This window comes from Arachis stenosperma, chromosome 7 (genome assembly GCF_014773155.1).
Source record: "Arachis stenosperma cultivar V10309 chromosome 7, arast.V10309.gnm1.PFL2, whole genome shotgun sequence".
NCBI lineage: Eukaryota > Viridiplantae > Streptophyta > Magnoliopsida > Fabales > Fabaceae > Arachis > Arachis stenosperma.
This window is the reverse complement of record NC_080383.1, coordinates 248,240-261,651: the sequence shown is the minus strand read 5'-3', so window position 1 is coordinate 261,651 and position 13,412 is coordinate 248,240.

Below are 13,412 nucleotides of genomic sequence, written 5' to 3'. Positions count from 1 at the left end.
TCCAATCCTAGGCATTATTACATCACAAACTATCCACTCACACACCCATAATTTTTAAGGGTTCTTATCCACCACTTGCCATTACTAAGGTTCGCACATATTAAGAAATGCAACATATTAAGAAGCATGCTAATGTATCAGCTCAACTAAACCTGAGTTGCATACAAATTTGTGTGTGTGTTTTTTTATGTACTTCGCAAATTTGTGCTTAATTTTGTTAGGTTGAATGATTTGGACTGAAATTTATGTTGGAAGCCCAACTCCTTAAGGAAAATCCATTCAACTAATTAACCGGGTTTGAAACGTGGGCCTAACCATGGAGTGAAATATAAGAACCCATAGTAATTTAGGACCAAAAACTAAAAAAATAATAACAAGAGTTAATTTATCGGAATTTAGTGCTAATAACAGAATTAATTTTGGTGATCCATTTAATCTCCAATTCCACAAGTTAATGACTAATTCTTCACAAATTAAAACTTCATTAAAAATTTACTATTCACTAATGAATTACTGTATTTATAAGATGAGATTCAAACACATGTTTGTTTAAGCGAAATTCAAGTTGTCTGTTGTTGTTGTTGACCAGTTAACACTTGCCACCAAAATTAACATGTGCATTTAGAGTACCTAATAAAATTTACTTATTTCAGTCGTTATTATGGACCCTGCCCCTTGATTTGGGAGCACAGCAGAAGGCACCTATCTATATTATATATACACACACGCATAATATAAATATTTTATATTGAAGAAACATGAAAAATCTGGTATGGCAGAGGTTTTATTATTATTGTTGTTGTATACAGCTGTTTTTTTAATTATCGTTATTATTAGTTGGCGAATTCTCCCGTGCCTTTAATTTGCTGCTGATATTGCCGAAAAGTAACAAATGGGTCCCAGTAGTTAATTTATTAGATTAACAGGATAGCGTTATTAACCCTGTAGCAGATTATTATTATTTTTGAATTTAAAAATAGTAACTCTTCACAAAGAAAAGCGTCACCTAATAAAAAAAATAAATTAGAAGATTTAAAAAAAATAATTATATTATCAAAATTAATAGATCAAAAATTAATGATTTTAACTAATTGTAATGACACTGAATTCTTAAAATCAATACAAAATGATTTTTCTCAAAATCTTTATTTTACTATAAGTTTTATTGAAGGACTTCAAAAACCTGAAAAAACTTATTTTTCATACGGAATTTTAAAAAAATGTTACCATGGAAATGATTCCCCACATCTTTATCATACTTTTAACCCACAATTAAATTCTATAGTAGATATGCTTGAAGAAATATTAGTATCCATAAAATTTCAAAGAAATAAGGAAAAAGAGAATTTCAAAGAAGAAAAGTTTCAAAATATAATCAACGTAACAGATTTAAAAGTAAAACCACCATTGAAATTATGAATATTGAAGAAAAATTAGAAGAAGTTATAATGCTTTTTAAACAATTAAAAATGGCTCAAAAAAATAATATTATGGAACAGGAATTTCAAATAGAAGAAGAATTAGTAAATTCTGAAAATATAGAAAATGAAGAACACATCCTAGATTATTCAAGTGACGAAGAACCAGCAATTCCAATACAAGTAAAAAATGAAGCTGGAACATCTAAGGATAATCAATCTCAATTTAAATGGGAAACATGTTTTAATAATTATGCTTTTAAAAAAGGGTTTATAAATAAAGATTCAAAATATACAAAAATACTATCAAAATACGTTCCTAAAATCCAGGAAATGGAAGGAGAAAGAATGCTTGACTTAGACTGTAAAAAGAATGAAAAAGAAATTTTCGAAAATTAGTTGAATTCCTTCTTATTAGAAACCTTTACTAATCCAAAACTTAGTGAATTATCTGGAAGAGATATTTGGAATTACATAGGGTTTCATACTAAAGGAACTATAAGAGATTATATGACATCAATAGAAAACCAAATAATAGAAGAATTAGCAACAAAAACAACAGCTTATGATAAGATATTATATATAATGATCATTCTATATAAAGAATTTTTTGGAAAAAATATTATAGATCATAGACAAGAAGTCTATAATAAAGAATATCAAGAAGCAAAAAATCATTTAGCTAATATTCAGATATATGATCTATGTAATGTGGAGTCTTATATATGTGAATATAGAATACATTATTACAAATTAAAAGAAGAAGATAAAAATCATTATCTTAGTATGTATATAACAAAACTTCCATATCCTGCTAATGAATTTATAATGGGAAGATTTATAAGAGAAATAAATAGAGGGACAATTGAAAATAATTTTGGTGGAGCAACCTCTGCAATAAGAGAGGAAATAAAAGAACGTTGTATGCAAGAAGCGACCCAAAAAAGATTTGCAAATATAATTAGAATTTGCTGTCAGGATAATGACGAGATATCCCAAAAATATGGTCTTAGTAAAAATTTTCAAAAAAAAAAAAAGAAAATATCAATTTAGAAAAAGAAAATACTATCCAAACTGGAGAAAAAAGAGGTATTTTAGAAAAAGAAATAACAATAAAAACAAAAGACAAAAAAATGACTATTGCCCGAATAAAAAAAAAATTGTAAGTGTTGGTATTGCCAAGAAGAAGGACACTATGCAAATAAATGTCCAAAAAAGAAGGATAAAAAGGATCTTACTAAACAAATAGAAATTGTTAAGTCTTGTTTTATGGAACCATTAGAAGAATCTGATGATAATTTAGACTATATTTTTGAATATGTCTCAGAAACAGACTCAGATACTGAGTAATAATGCCACATTTATTACTATAAAAATAACAGAAAAGTTTATAAATGCTTTCATAGATACTGGAGCAACACAATGCTTTGCTAGTACAAATATAAAACTTGATTGGAAAAAATTAAAGAAACCATTAAGAGTTAGAATAGCTGACAAATCAATACATAAAATTGACCAAAAAGCAGAGATGGCTGAAATTTTTATTCAAAATTATAGGTTCATTGTTCCATCTATATATATGTTAGATTCTGGAATGTATTTTATCATAGGAAATAACTTTTTAAAGCTATATCATCCATTCATTCAAGAATTGACATATATAGTTTTAAAAGCTCCACACGATTCTTCAAATAAATCAAAAATCAAAACGTATAAAAATACCAACTACTACTATAGATAAGATCTTAAAATTTAAAATATTTTCTATATTAGAGACATGTTATTTAAATTTATACTTTCAGATAAATATTCCAAAAAATAATCTTGAAATAAGGATAGAAGAACTTTTGGATGAAATTTGTGCTAAAAATTCTTTAGATATTAAAAATACAAATAACGAATTAGTAAGCATTAAATTAAAAGATCCTACAAAAGAGATAAATGTTCCAAATAAAATTCCTTATTCCGCAAGAGATAGAGAAGAGTTCTCATTAGAATGTAGAGATCTTTTAGAAAAAGGAATTATAAGATTAAGTAAAAGTCCTCATGCGGCTCCAGCCTTTTATGTCGAAAACAATAATGAAATTAAAAGGGGAAAACGAAGAATGGTTATTAACTATAAGAAGATGAATGAAGCAACTATTGGTGATGCTCATAAACTTCCAAGAAAAGATTCTATTTTAGAAAAAATCAAAGGAGCAACTTGGTTTTCATCTCTTGATGCAAAATCAGGATATTGGCAACTTCGTTTAGACGAAGAAACAAAGAAATTAACTGCTTTTACTTGCCCAACAAAAGAATCAACAAGTGTGTTGCTCTATGAATGGAATGTATTACCATTCGGATTAAAACAAGCCCCAGGTATTTATCAAAGATTTATGGAAGAAAATCTAAAAGAGTTAAATGAATTTGTTTTAGTGTACATTGATGATATACTAATTTTTACAAAACAGGATAAAGAATATCATCTTCAAAAATTATTAATAGTTTTAGAAAGATGTAAAGAAAAAGGATTAGTTCTTAGCAAAAAGAAAACAAGAATAGCAAAACAAGAAATAGAGTTTCTTGGATTAATTCTATCCACTCAAGGAAAGCTAAAACTTCAACCAAATGTTCTAGAAAAGATAAATTTATTTCCTAATAAAATAGAAGATAGAAAATAATTACAAAAATTTTTAGGGTGTATAAATTATATTTCTGATCAAAGATTTTTAAAGAATATAAGCATCAACAAATTCTCACTATTAATCATATAAAAATCCTATATGTTTCAATAAATTTGCATTAACACTTAATTAAACACATAAAAAACGGGACATCAAAAATGGAAAAACTAAAAAAAAAACCCGTAACAGTATTCTATTACTCTTACTCTCTTTAGCAAGCCATACCATACACGCGTTACTTAGAGATGATGCCACATACAGACCACATCCTATAGTGATTTTGGCAGACAGCACCACAGAATCTCCCATTTATTTATACCTAAGAAAGGAGTCTAATAATGCAGGACCTATGTACCTGAGTTAACCAAAACTACCACTCCTACTCCTACTGTCAGAACAAGATTGTGAGAATGGGAGCTTTCTTTTGCGTGATTCAGTAGTTTTTGCTTGCGTTACTCGTGAAATAGGGATATCATCATCATCATGTTCGCTGTCACTGATCTCAATGATATTTTGCAATTTGGATCCTCCCTCAGCTGCATCAAAGATATGGAAATTGAAGAATTCTAGATTGGATAACCGAATGAAATATATATCTATAGTTATTGCAACATTTTTTAGGTAAAGTAAATCTCAAGCATTTTATGTAATTGAAAGTCTATGGTATAAGAATAATGCATTCAACAAGTTTGGATAACATATACAATAGGAAACTCTGTGATCTTGCTTGTATAAATTGATCAATTTACTTATCTACTCAACAATGGTAAAGAAAATTTCAACAATAGTATTTTAGAATTTTCTGATACCCACAAATCTCATGTAATTAAGATTTTCCTAATCAAGACAAGAAGTGAACATCAAAGAGAGTAAATTGGAACAATATTCTATTTACATAGCACAAATAATCAACCTTATCCTATTCACATATTTTTGTTTGGTAAGCTTGGTAGTTATGAACTTAATACTTGTGGAAGCAACAGCCTGATAAACTTCAATAAGCACTTTGAGTCTATGACAATTTGATTTCAAAGTAAATTGAATTCTGTATTGAATTTATGTTGTCAATTTGTGTCATATAGTAAAATGTAAAATCACTAGAAGAAATTTCCCCATTCTTTCAAAAGTTATTTAAAATATATATAAAAGGGAACATGTTCTGTTAATGCAGCTTCCAAAATACTAGTTCAATGTGTTGAGACTAATATATTGCTCTTAAGACTCAATCAAACATAATCATGACCTACACACCTGAAAACCTGACAAAATTATATAATTAATGCAAAGATCACTATAAAGTAATATTTTCAGAGTACTACCAATAAAAAAAATGGACATTACTAATTGATTTAGTCATAAGAGAATTTGAAGTAGAATTTCAATAACAGCTGCAGCACCATAAGATTGATGAAAATCTTTGTGTTGCAAAGGTAGAGAACCATCATTAACTTCATCATTGAACTCCTTCACTTCTTCTTTGACTTTAGAAGGAAAACCAGGATCATCAACTTCATTAATATCATGCTCTCCATCAAAAGAAGCATTACTCATCAAAAGCTTTGTACTTTCCTCCAATTTCACAACCCTATCTAGCAATTCCAAAAACTTAAAATCAGCCTTCAATTTCTCGTCCACCAACTTCCCATTCTTATCATTCAACTCAGTAATGGTATCCAAATTATTCTTTTTTTCAGCCTCTAACTGGGCCACTTTCTTCCTTAATTCATCAACAGCATTGCCATTAACCTCACATTTCTTCTTCAACTCCAACAACTTAAGATTCTCGCACTCTAACTCTTTGTTCTCCTTCCTCAAATTCTCAATGGTTGCCTTGTCCAACCCACTTTCCTTCACTCCTTTAAATAACGTCTCATAAAGCCCCTGTACCTTCTCACACTGTTGCTCTTTCTTCTTCAATTTATCCTCAGCATCAATCCTTGCTAGACTCTGAAGCTGAAACTTCTCTTCAAGTTGACCAGCCTTGGTTTTAAGTTTTCCCTCTCTTTCTACCAAAACCTCTTCAACTCTGTCATAATCCTCTTTTTGCCACTTAACTCGAAGAATTTGAATGAGCTCAGGAATGCTCATCGTCTCCAAGCTTTTGTTACTGGTTGATGAGAGAATGGGGTGGGGGGGGGGGGGGGGGGTGACCCAGGTTCGGTTTTTGGTTGAACTGACATAACAAGGGCGAAAAGTTCGAACTTCGGAGAAAAAGGGAAGTGGGATTCGAAAAAGTTATTGGCTTTTCGGTGTCTGAAGCTGAAAAAATTGGAGCAACGTCACTGTGAACGAGGAACAGAGGAAGATGAAGAGAAGAAGCATGCTTTTCTTCTTTTGTAAGAGTGAATAGTGAAATTGTTACCGGTCTGCACTTTGAAACTTGGAAGGGCAGTGTATGAAAATTGATGTTTGATTGTTTGGGAACTCAGAAGACATTTCTGTAATTAAATGCAAGGAGGGTAGAGTTGGAACTACAATGCAAAATGAAGTAGTATAAGAAAATTGAGAAAAATTCTTATATACACTCTAGATAGTAGATGTCAAAGAAATTTCTTTTCTTTAGGTTAATTTATTATCATAAAATAATTAAAGAAAAAGAGATAAAAAAAATGAATGAATTGTTGTTAAACAATAGATACTAGATAATAGAATCTCTCAAAAATTGAATGAATTTCTATTGTTTAGAATTTAGATTGAAAAAAAAAAGGGATGGTCAATGATAATACTAAAAAAATTTATACTCTCTGTGTAACGTATAGTACTTTTTTCCTCTAAATGTGTTCAATATTTATAACTAACTAAAGATTAGATTAAGCCCCTAACTTAATACATAATTACAGAAACAGATTCACTATAATAAAATGAAATGAAATATGAATATATATTCTAGTAAAATTTACATTCAAAACTTTAATTCTACTTAATCAATTTTAAATACTCAACATTCTAAACAACATTATTTTTCGGGCAATTTACGTTAGTAAATTGTTTGATCCCAATATTACGTAAATACATTGTTTCCAAATTCAATACGCAAATGCGTTGTTTCACTATTTTATATAAACCGCTACTGGCAGCAGCGGTTTACGTGCGTGTGTGAGTGTAAACCGCTATAGGCTATAGCGGTTTACGTGTAGTGTGCTGCCTATATAGTCAAATTATACAAAATTAAATAAAAATTAACTAAGTTCCATACAAAACTAAGTTCTGTACAAAAGAACATGTATTAATAGAAATAATTAAAAATTTTATACGAATAATGAGTACTAAAAATTCCGTTACAAAAATATAACAATATGCATTAGAGAATATAAAAAAAAATTCTAAAAAAATATATTACTATGAACAAACAAAGTAAATGAAAAATTGATTAAAAAAAATCAAAACTTATAAAAACTGATAATTATTCTTGATTTTTTTATTACAAATAAAATCGAATGGCAAAATTAGCAAAAAAATAATATTTTTTTAAATTATTTTTCAATTTAATAATTGAACAGAACGTAAAAACTACACTTAGTTATTTCCAGTGAACAAGAGTTAAAATATAGAAGTCATGTTTATCTTTAAAGAAAAAAAAAACAGACAAACAAAAAATTCTGATATTTAACAAGAAAAGTCTAATTAAAAAGATGTTGCAGCGAGTATATTAAAATCCACAATTATAAAAATAAGTTAAAATATAAATATATAATAATTAATTTTAATAATTTATTTTAGTATATAAATAATATTTTTAATCAAACATATACAAAATAAAAAGATACGCAAGTACATAAAAATAGGGAGAATATTTATCTTACGCATACTGAAATATCAAAACAAAAATTTATTAAAAATTATTAGAGAAAATTATTATTTATCTTAAAAGAAAAATTGTTTATGAAGAGAAGATAACAAAATACTATTTTTTATGATTATCATTTATGACTAATAGAAAAAAACAATATATGTTTTTTATGATTGTATTAATAGTTTGAAAATATGAATATTGGAATAAGAATGGATTAATAATCGTGGTTATAGTCGGGGTAATTTCCAAAATTTTGTTAGCTTGTGAAAATTAAAAGGTATAAAAATAATATAATATATTTACTAAGTGAATAAAAGTCCCAAATAAAAATTATAACTTGATATCCAATTAACTACAAAGAAAACTTATTAGTATTTTGTGCATGAATGAAAAAAATAAGAAAAAACTATTAAAAAGGGAAAGTTTTTCAATAATGCTAGTGTAATACATTTTATTTTCTTAGAATAAAAAGCTAAATAAATGTTGTTATGATAAATTAAAATATTAAAAATAAATAAAATTTGTAAATTCAATTACTAAGAATTTTAATTAAATAAAAACCTACAAAAAATAGTCCAAAGTCCAAACCAAAAACTTAAACAAAAGTATAATAAAAAGACCAAATTCTTCCAGCATTCAGGGTAAATAGCAAAGTTAATTAACCTTACAATTATCCTCCTTTAATCTCACATAAGAGAAAGGAAGAGGAACAAAAAATCAATTAAAAAAAATTGTGACATGAACAATAAAAGAATAAAATCAATTAGTTATACTAGCTAGTTTCAGCGCAGAGTTCACTCAATCTGTCTGACCTCAAGCAACGTCCAATCTCACCCCTTATTAACAACTGATAACTTGCTTTCTTTCACTTCTTCATCTCTCTCCCTTCTCATTAATCAACTTGATAGGAGTCATGACATAGTTAGAATTAGGCACGTTTAGAATGAGTATTGTGCCTTGTGTACTTGCTGTTAATTCTGTTAGGATAGCATGTGCTTGCTGTCAATTCTGTTAGGCAGTTAGTAGTTAGTCAGTTAGTTGCTAGAAGATGCTGGAAGCTTCCACCCTCAATTCACTACTCAGCTTGGTTGCTTATAAATAATCTTCCTCATTACCTTACAAGGTAGCTTTTCTGTAACACAACTCTCACTCACTCAATGAAACCACTTCTCTTTCCTACCTTCTCTGTTCTCTCTCTTTTTCAATCTCTATTCTGATTCTTCTTCAAGGTCACCCTCTATGATCTGGTACCTTTCACAACTCTTCTTGTTCCTTTCACGCCGGTCATCCTCATCGGCTTTGCACTAATCCGAATTCCAAGAACATCAAGAATGGACGCAGAAGCACCTAAATATCGGTGTTCTAATTGCGAAGAGGCTTTTCCAAACAAATTTGAAATGGCGTCGCATAGGATGATGCATCACGAAAAATTTGACATCCTTTGCCCTCCTGTGGGAATGGCTTCAAAAGGAAGAAATGTAACACCCTAAGATATATCCTATCTTTGAGGGTCTTTAAATAAGGTGCCACACTCGATAGAGAAAGAGACTGAACTTAATCGTTATGCAAGGAAGGGAGGAAGTGCGCGTAAGCAGTACTAAAATGATAATAAATATGAAATAATAAACTTATCCATGAGTACGGTTCAAAAATGCTTAGAGGTAATTAAACAAAGGAAAGAAACTAATACATCCTAACTAATTTCGTCGAAGAGGCTCCCATACTTGTGTCCTATCCTATCCTTGATCAGGACCCTTCAGTTATTCACGAATCGAGGTATTCGTGGTTTTCCTCCAACGCCTTTTCGCGCAGTGAAGATCTGGTTCCGTTGTGTGGGATGAACTAGGACTTGACGGGCAGCTGGGGTTCTCCTTCCACGAACTCTCGACCTAAGTAGATAGTTTGGAGCACGGTAGTAGTGGTCGTAACTACCCACGCGTGCTTTGAGGGGTCATACTCATAAGTTACCTTCGGGGGCACTGCGTCGTCTCTATCCGCTGTGCCATGTTCCTCTGGAGACAGTATGGGAAAAGAAAAAGGGATGAGAACCTAACGTCTCAGTAGGAGTGCTATGCAACACCTCCATAACTATCTCCAGCCCACGTGCGGGATTTAAAAAAAGGGAGCGTATAACATGGCATGTAATATGCATTTTTCTTGTAAAACATGTGTGCAAAAGAAGGAAAGCATATAGGAAAATAGAAGGATAACATCTTAAGTAACATCAACATAATCATAATTAAATCTAAAAGAAAAACATAGAGATTAAACTTTCATTCATGCCTTCTCCTTTCTAAATTTATAACTTTTATGGAGGGTATTGAGCTCAAACCGGTATAAGTGGGAGTCCCCTTCCCTTACCAAAGGTTCTTATCCCAAATGTTTTGGCGATCACCTTCCCTTACCGAAGGATCATCTCGATCGATCACCTTCCCTCACCGAAGGATCATATCGATATCTTGTCTTTGGGGGTCACCTTCTCTTACCGAAGGATCATTCCCTCAATTTAATTTATAACCAAAGTTATTTAGACATACACAAGAAGGGAGTCATATAAAAAAGATATATTATTATATAAAATTGATGGGATAGTCCCCTTCCCTTACCGAAGGTTCTTATCCCAAACGTTTTTCGATCATCTTCCCTTACCGAAGGATCATCTCGATCGATCACCTTCCCTTACCGAAGGATCATATCGATATCTTGTCTTTGGGGTCACCTTTCCTTACCGAAGGATCATTCCCTCAGTTCAATTTACAATTAGGTTGCTTAAACATACACGAGAGAAAAATCATATAAGAAGAGATCATGCAAGAAAAGGGACAATTGTGATGATAAAGGGATATATGAAAATCATGAGACTCTAGCATGTGTATGAATTTTCTAATTAAAAGATCTTGGTAATATAATAGCATGGATTGAAAGAGGTCATATCAAAGTGCAGAAAATAGAGCATTTTAAATAATTGCACAAAATATTAAAGAAAGTATGTATTCTCGATCCTAAAGAAATAATATAATGGTGCAAACAATCATATAGGTGTACATAATAAGAATAGAGTATATTAAATATTTGAATAAAATATTTAAGAAAGCATGTACTCTTAACTTTAAGAGAGTAATAATAACATAATGATATGCACATGATAGGATAGGGTATATTAAATATTTGAATAAAATATTTAAGAAAGCATGAACTCTTGACTTTAAAGGAGTAATAATAACATAATGATATGCACATAATAGAATAGGGTATATTAAATATTTGAATAAAATATTTAAGAAAGCATATACTCTTGACTTTAAAGGAGTAATAATAACATAATGATATGCACATAATAGAATAGGGTATATTAAATATTTGAATAAAATATTTAAGAAAGCATGTACTCTTGACTTTAAAGGAGTAATAATAACATAATGATATGCACGTAATAGAATAAGGTATATTAAATATTTGAATAAAATATTTAAGAAAGCATGTACTCTCGACCTAGGGGAATATTAACAATATAATCATATGAAAGAGCATAAAATGAGTATAGTGAATAATTGAATGAACATCACAAGGAGACATATACTAATAATTCAAGAAGACATGAATGACATGATGGACAGACATGATTAACATGAATAAAGGATGAGTGAAAGATAATAAATGCCATGATAACATTCGTGAATGGAAGAAAAATAAAAATGGAACATAACACATGCCAAGCATTTTAAAAACATAATTCCCTACCTTTTTTCTAACGCTTCTTTGAGCTTGCCTCTTGTGTTTGTACACAGAATATATTTTTGTAGAGAGAGAAGGGAGATGATTTGGTATTTGAGAGGAGTGATTTTCCACCTATAGGTGCACCCCTATTTATATACATCTGGGAATAGGGTGGTTGGAATAATTTTAATTTCAAACGGAAGGTAGTTACTAGATTCCTATCCATAAATTTAAAATTCTAAGCCTATCTCCTAACTGATTTTTAAATTTTGAATTTAATTTTGTTTCAAAAAGGGGTGGTTGTTACAAGAAAGATCTGAAATTCCATCAAAAATAGGTAACGTTTATTTTATTTTTACCTCATTACCTCATCTGAAATTTCACTTACTCTTCTTTGATCTTCTATGTTAGTGCGTTTTCGTGAGAGAAGCGAGCTCAAAGACAGTGCAAGAACGCTTCATGTGCGTTCATTGCAAAGGAGGGGCCATTTTTAATGATCCTAAAGAACTGGAGGAGCATGCTCATAAGCACAAGGGCTGTAACTTTCGGTGGCTAAAAAATGTTGATATGAAAGCAAAATGAGTGATATACTTTAACATGGTAATTGTTGGTGTTTTTTAAAATTGTGGGAGTACACAGTCCGATTTGTGTTTAAAAGTTGAAAAAAATTCAGAGTACACAAATCGAAGGGTCCGATTTGTGTTAAAAAAATTAAAAAAACTCAGAGTACACAACTCGGATCATGCGAGTTCTTTGGTCATAAAATTTTGCTTCACAAATCGCATGGTCCGATTTGCAGCGGATGGAATTTGAAATATGAAACGTGGAATTCGGACCTTCTGTTTTTCTTGTTCTCGATAATTTACAACTCAAAGGGTCCGAGTTCTGCTTCCTCTAATCTCACAACGAGGTGAAACATCCCTCCTCCCCATACGCGAGTCTAACACCTTCTTTGCTTCCATATTCAAATTAATTAGTGACTTTCGGTGCTGCTGCGGTAACGGTTTTAAAACCAAAGACTCTGAATCTCCATTTAAGAGAGGTAAGTTTTGCTTATTCATTTTTTTCGATGATCTTTTTGGTTTCTTTTTTTTATATGATTTATTTTCTGCATTTATTTGTTATAGTGTATTCATTACCAAGGAAAGTGTTTCGTCTGTTGGCTATAATTCGACTCAGGTAAAACTATAAGTCGGAATATAATTAAAACTAAATAAACACGTGATATTTCAGGAGTACGTGGAGAGTACGTACTTTGATCTCCTAACAGACTTATCCTATTAAATCAAACAACTACGTGCCAACCCAAATGGGCACAGGAATCTCTCCGCAAATCTCTCTGAAGAAGAGCACTAAAGAGCAGTTATCACCCATTCAATAACAGCTCCACAATATCAGACTCACTAAGTAATTCTATAAATACATCCACTCCCAATCTTAGGTACAGAACACGATTCATTCTGAGTTATTTGATATTCATCTTATACTCTTACTAACTTGAGCGTTGGAGTCTCTTTGCAGGTCCCAACCTCCAGGTCCCAACCTCCTCCGGTGTTCCTTGATGGCTGAAGTATAGCTCGTTCCTTGATGGCTGAAGTATAGTCCGGAACAGAAAGCATCAAAGGAGTAATAGCATTGCTGATTTCTAGTGGACATTAAGCACACTGGTAATTTTTAATAGCATTGGAAGTGTTAGAACTGAAATTTTTTAGTGTCCAATGCTAAATACATGCAATATTAATTTTGAGTGGTTGGAGTCTTTCTTTTCTCACTTTAAGCACTAAGCTTGATTTGATGTGCATGCATTAAGCGCAAAAA